Source organism: Magnolia sinica, chromosome 2 (genome assembly GCF_029962835.1).
Source record: "Magnolia sinica isolate HGM2019 chromosome 2, MsV1, whole genome shotgun sequence".
Lineage (NCBI taxonomy): Eukaryota > Viridiplantae > Streptophyta > Magnoliopsida > Magnoliales > Magnoliaceae > Magnolia > Magnolia sinica.
The window spans coordinates 118,370,070-118,376,915 of NC_080574.1; the positions used below are offsets into that span (position 1 = coordinate 118,370,070).

The following is a 6,846-nucleotide window of genomic DNA, read 5'->3' on the forward strand; positions in this document are numbered from 1 at the left end:
TATCAGTCCCTGTGGATTCGACCTCGGTCTTACCGAGTTTATTACTACATCACAACCCTGCACTTGGGGTGTGAACAAGTTTTTGGCGCCGTTGCCGGGGACTGACGGTTACGATTCTCTGAAATTAATTAGTTTTAGAATTAGGTTAGGATTAGGATTTCACTAACTTTAGGCTAAAAGTTTTTACTTTATTTTATTCTTAGAAACTAACTTGTTTCCATATTTTGTAGGATCCTGACATAAGTCGATAAATTGGTAATTCCTTCATAATCTCTTCACTTTTTCTACCTTTTAGAATTAGGGTTTGAATTTTATAAATTTTCTAATTCTAGTATCCTCCCATCTGTAGGAAATAGAAACTAGGTTATTTCTTAATTAACTTTCTACTTTTATTAACTTTCTAATCTTAGAATCTAATTTGTTTCCTAATTTATTTTTAGAATTTTTGTTTAGAAACTAACCTTCCTATTTTGTAGGCCTTTAAGATATAAATTTCTAATTCGGTAAACTCCTTCCCTACTTTCTATTTTTCAGTTCTCTCTTAGTAATTTACTTTTTAGTTTAGGACTTTCTTAATTTATTTTAGAAGTTTCCACTTCCTTTTGGAAATCAGTTTACTGTTATCTTTCTTTTAAAAGATTGTTTTTCTCCTTTTTTAGAATCTAACTTATTTTGTTTTTATTTTTGCAGGTCCTTAACTTAGGGGCATCAATTTGGTAATATCTTTCCAACTCTCTCTCTCTTTCTTTTTAGATTTTCTTTTCCTTTCTTAGGATTAGACTTTAAATTTGATTGAGGGCTGCGAGTGTTTCATGCCCAAGTGGGCCCGTGACGACACTCGACGTCTCTTGACTGAAGGAGGATTGGTTGAGGGGTTGACTATCCATCGCAGGATTAGATACCGCTCGAAATCCCCTGAGTTAACTGAGGTTATGGCTGAAGACCAACCTCCTCCACTTCCACCTAGGGTGGAGGATACCCAAGATGAGAATGAGGTGCAACAGGCACCCCCGCCTCGTACTTTACGAGATTATCTGCAACCGGCGGGAGTGAGTATGCCCTCATGCATGATTTTTCCTGAAAACACGGGACAAATGGACATCAAGCCAGGAGTTATCCAACTCCTTCCCAAATTTCATGGACTTGAATCAGAAAGTCCATATTTACATTTGAAAGAGTTCGATGAGATTATCGCTACATTATGTTTTCCTAATGTATCTGAGGATACAATTAGGCTGAAACTCTTTCCTTTTTCCTTAAAAGAGAAAGCTAAGACGTGGTTACATTCACTGCGTCCTAGATCCATTGGCACATGGAACGATATGCAGAGGGAATTCATAAAAAAATTCTTCCCACATCATAAAACGATTACCCTCAGAAAAGCGATCATGAACTTTGCCCAAAAGGAAGATGAAACATTCTTCCAATGTTGGGAAAGGTTTAAAGATTTGGTCAGTTCATGCCCACAACACGGATTTGAAACGTGGCGCATTACAAATTTTTTCTATGATGGACTGACATCTTCCATGCGCCAAATGGTCGAGACAATGTGTAATGGAGAGTTCATCAACAAAGATGTTGACGAGGTATGGGATTACCTCGATAGTCTCGCTGAAAAAACGCAATCATGGGACTATTACCCAATGGCGAACACCACGTCTAGGCCGACTCAATTAAAGGAAAAAGGTGGATTATATCTCTTGAAAGAAGAGGATGATCTCAAGTGTAAAGTGACTACGCTCATAAGGAAAGTTGAGGCCATGGAAGGAAAAAAGGATAAGGTCAATGAAATTGTTTGCGGCATCTGTAATTGCAACATTCACACAACTGAAAACTGTCCTAAAATACCTGCCTTTCGAGGAGTGTTGAATGAACAAGCCAATGCCGTAAATAATTATCAAAGACCTTTTACTGGACCTAACTCCAACACATACAATCCTGGCTGGAAAAATCATCCAAACTTCAGTTGGAGAAATGGACAAACGGCGACTCCTCCAGGTTTCTTCAATCAAAATCCAAATCAAGTGAAACCTCAAGAGGAACCGGTTCAAAATCCCATACAAGAGCTGGCTCAGGCAATGCGGGGAATCACAGATTTTATGCAAAAGATAGATTCTCGTATGACGGTTATAGAAAAGGGGATGCTTCCTGCACAACCTCTCCCCAATCCTAAACCGCAGTACGAGAATAATGATCCCAGCTCTTCAAATCAGATGGGGCATGCTAAATCCATCACCACTCTTAGGAGTGAGAAGATCATTGATAGAACTCTTCCGGTTAAGCCCGAAAAGCCCCAAGAACCAAAAGAGGACAATAATGATGGATCCAGTGATGCCCCACAAAAAGTAGAACCGGAACTTCTAGAGAAGCCAGTTGCTCCATTCCCCCAACGGTTGGTTTCACCAAAACCTCTCTCTAACTCTAAGGATATACTAGAGGTGTTGAAACAAGTGAAAGTCAACATTCCTCTACTTGATGTCGTTAAACAGATACCTTCATATGCCAAATTCCTGAAAGACTTATGCACGACCAAAAGACGAAAAATTATTCAAAAGAAAATCTTCTTGACTGAGAAAGTGAGTGTCATCCTGAAGCAAGACGTGCTGCAGAAATTCAAGGATCTCGGTAGCCCAACCATATCATGTGTAATCGGGAACCATCGAATTGATCATGCACTTCTTAACTTAGGAGCGAGCGTCAATTTGATTCCCTACTCGGTATACAAACAGTTAGGTTTGGGTGAATTAAAACCCACCCTAACCACACTACAACTTGCTGATCGCTCTGTTCGTGTACCAAGAGGGATAATTGAGGATGTGTTGGTCCAAGTTGATAGATTTTACTACCCTGTAGACTTTATCATCCTAGACACTGAACCCATCAATAACATGAGCACTCAGATTCCTGTCATTCTTGGTCGCCCATTCCTTGCCACGTCAAATGCAATTATCAATTGCAGGAATGGTATCATGACTATGTCTTTTGGAAATTTGACATTGGAGTCAAACATTTTTTTCAATAACGGCAGCAACTCAGAGGATGATGACGATTTCCACGACATTAACATGATTGACTCTTTCGTGGAAGATACGACACCTCTGACCTTATCCTCCGACCATCTAGAGATGTGCCTGGCCTACTCCCATGATTTTGATGATGACATGATTAGGGAGACGTGCACCTTGCTTGATACTGCACCGGTACTTGAAGTTAACCGATGGAGGCCACAATTTGAAGAATTACCACAAACTGATGTAGTGCCTCTACCGTCTAACCTCAAGCCGCCGAAGCTTGACCTAAAACCTTTGCCCTCTGATTTGAAATATGCCTATTTAGGTCAAGATGAGACATACCCGGTGGTGATCTCTGCCCACCTGGAGAAAGAACAGGAGAGTATGCTTATATCTACTCTCATTGAGCATAAAGGAGCCCTGGGATGGACGATAGCGGACCTCAAAGGAATCGATCCCTCGATTTGTACTCACCACATATATCTTGAGGATAATGCAAAAACCGCTCGGCAACCATAACGTAGACTAAATCCAAACATGAAGGAAGTGGTTAAAGCCGAGGTTCTTAAACTACTGGACGTGGGTATTATATACCCTATATCTGATAGTCAATGGGTGAGTCCAACTCAAGTGGTCCCTAAGAAGTCTGGAATCACCATCGTAGCCAATGCTAATAATGAACTCGTGCCAACTAGAGTCACTACTGGTTGGAGAATGTGCATTGACTACAGGAAGTTGAATACCGTCACGAGGAAAGACCACTTTCCTTTACCATTCATTGATCAGATCCTGGAAAGGTTAGCTGGTCATTTCTATTACTGTTTCCTTGACGGGTATTCGGGCTACAACCAGATAGAGATAGCCCCTGAAGACCAGGAAAAGACCACATTTACATGTCCCTACGGCACCTTTGCCTATCGAAGGATGCCATTCGGACTATGTAATGCCCCTGCCACCTTTCAGCGATGTATGCTTAGTATCTTTTCTGATATGGTAGGGCAATATCTAGAGGTCTTCATGGACGATTTCTCTGTTTACGGTCCATCTTTCAGCAAGTGCTTGGAAAGTCTTAAATGTGTGCTGAAAAGATATGAAGAAAAGAACTTGGTACTTAATTAGGAGAAGTGCCATTTCATGGTTCAGAAGGGAATTGTCCTTGGACATATTATCTCGTTCAAGGGAATCGAGGTAGATAAGGCAAAAATTGATCTTATCTCTAACCTACCTCCACCCAAGAACATCAGAGACGTGCCATCCTCTTAGGACATGCAGGAGACGTGCGATCCTTCTTAGGACACGCAGGATTTTACAAGCGATTCATAAAGGACTTTAGTCTTCTCTCTCGTCCTTTATGTAATCTTCTTCAAAAGGATGCTCCGTCCGAGTGGACAGCAATGCCCGGAAGCTTTCACCAAGCTTAAGGGCACGTTAACCACTTCACCTTCATGCAGCCACCCGATGGAGCCTTCCTTTTGAGCTTATGTGCGACGCTTGATTATGCTCTTGGAGCGGTCTTAGGCAAGGAAAGATAAGCGGCCCTACGTCATTCATTACGCAAGTAGAACTTTAAATTCTCCCACGTGAACTACTCGACTACGGAAAAGGAACTCTTAGCCGTAGTGTTCGCCTGGACAAATTTAGGTCCTACTTGATCGGATCCAAAATCATTATCTACACAGATCATGCGGCACTTAAGTATCTTCTTTCTAAGAATGATTCTAAGCCCCGCTTGATACGATGGATCCTTCTACTCCAAGAATTTGATTTGGAAATTAAAGATAAAAATGGAGTAGAGAACGTAGTGGCCGATCACCTTTCTCGCCTCAATACCTCGATTCCCTTGGGGCGACCCATATCAATGATATGTTCCCCGATGAACAACTGTTGAGTCTCCCATTCACCTTGGTTCGGATATTGCTAATTATTTTGCTACAGGTGCCATACCCACATTGGACTACGAAGATAAGAAGAAATTCTTCACCAAGGTGCGCAACTTTTCCGAGATGATCCTTACTTATTTAAATATTGCCCGAGACCAAATCCTAAGGAGATGTGTACTAGACGATGAGCATCAGGGCGTCATCTCCTTCTGTCACTCACAGGCTGTGGTGGTCACTTTTCTTGCTAAAAGACCACGGCCAAGATTCTCCAGTGTGGCTTTAATGGCCCACTATGTTTAGGGACACTCATGAGTTTTGCAAAGCTTGTGAGCGTTGTCAGAAATTGGGAGCATTGTCCCGTCGAAATATGATGCCTTTGAATCCCATCCTTATTATTGAAGCATTTGATTGCTGGGGCATCGATTTCATGGGACCATTCCCCCAATCGTTTGGGAATTTATATGTTTTGCTCGCCGTGGATTATGTCACTAAATGGGTCGAAGCGATTCCGTGTCGAAAGAATGACCATCGCACGGTCATTAAATTCCTAAAAGAAAACATCCTTTCTCGATTCGGAACGCCTCGAGCCATCATTAGTGATGGGGGCTCACACTTTTGTAATAGACCATTCGAGAGCTTAATGAAGAAATACGGTATCTCTCATAAGGTGAGCACCCCATACCATCCACAGACAAGTGGACAAGCTGAGATTTCCAATAGGGAGATCAAACACATTTTGGAGAAAACGGTTAACCCAGATCGTAAGGATTGGTCAATCCGATTGACCGATGCCTTATGGGCATACCGTACTGCATTTAAAACTCCTATTGGAATGTCTCCCTTTAGACTTGTCTATGGGAAGGCTTGTCACTTGCCTGTGGAGCTGGAACATAAAGCGTACTGGGCGATCAAAAATCTTAATTTCAATTTGGACAACGCTGGCTCGCTACTCAAACTTCAATTGAATGAATTGGAGGAAATCCGGAATGATGCGTACGATAATACGAGAATTTACAAGGACAAAATGAAAGCATTTCATGACCAACACATTTACAATTCTCGATTACATCTCTTTCCGGGTAAGCTTCGATCTCGTTGGACCGGCCCTTACATTGTTGTTACTGTTTTTCCTCATGGGGCCGTTGAGATAAGAGATCCCGACAATGGCAAGGAGTTTAAAGTCAATGGACATCGATTGAAACCATTTGTCGAGAAATTTGATTCAGAGGACATGTCCATGCCTCTCCAGATCCTGTTTACCAGGATTAACCTCCTAGTCGACCCAGGTTATCAAGATTGATTAATTCATGGTCCATTCTTGTCTAGTTGAAGACGTTAAACTTAGCGCTCCTAGGACGCAACCCAAATTTTCATTCCATTTCACTTTTCTCATTCATTAGTTCAATGTTTGTGGGTAACATTACTGCAAACCCTCACGAGACTACAACTCGTCCACTAGGGGTAACCTAGGGGTTTAAAGGCTTGTTGCATACGTTAAATGCAATCGAGAGCACCTACGAAGGTGGTATAGGTAGGATTTTATTTTGTATTATTTTTGTTGCCTTTTCTCTTGTGCTGACCGACGCCCATGCTGTGATCTCTTGGAACGTGTCTCTCTATGCATCATCCAGGTACTATCTTCCCATTACTTCTCATTTACTCATTTTGTCCCATGTGCATTGCATGCCTATTTCTTTTACATTTAGGACAATGTAGATTTTGGTTGGGGGTGGGAGATTAGGTTTCTTAATCAGTGTTTTCTTGGTCTTGAGCAAAAATTGTGAAAATCTTTTAATTTTTTTCGGGACTTTCTGGTGAATTCAAAGTGATTTGACGACCATCTTTGATTTAGAATTACAGGATATGGAATGTTGGTGATTTACTGCTTTTGGATTCAGTTGCTCGTTAGATTTCACAGTTAAGTTTAATTATTAAGCCATGATTAGAAGTTGTAA

At 41.4% G+C, this 6,846-nt stretch overlaps 1 non-coding gene across 1 annotated transcript; it reads right to left on the reverse strand.

Moving 5' to 3' along the window:
- Positions 1-1,370: 1,370 nt before the first annotated feature.
- On the reverse strand, positions 1,371-1,477 carry LOC131238098 (small nucleolar RNA R71). Its single transcript, XR_009167515.1, has one exon. It is a non-coding gene; the product is annotated as a small nucleolar RNA R71 (small nucleolar RNA).
- Positions 1,478-6,846: the final 5,369 nt, after the last annotated feature.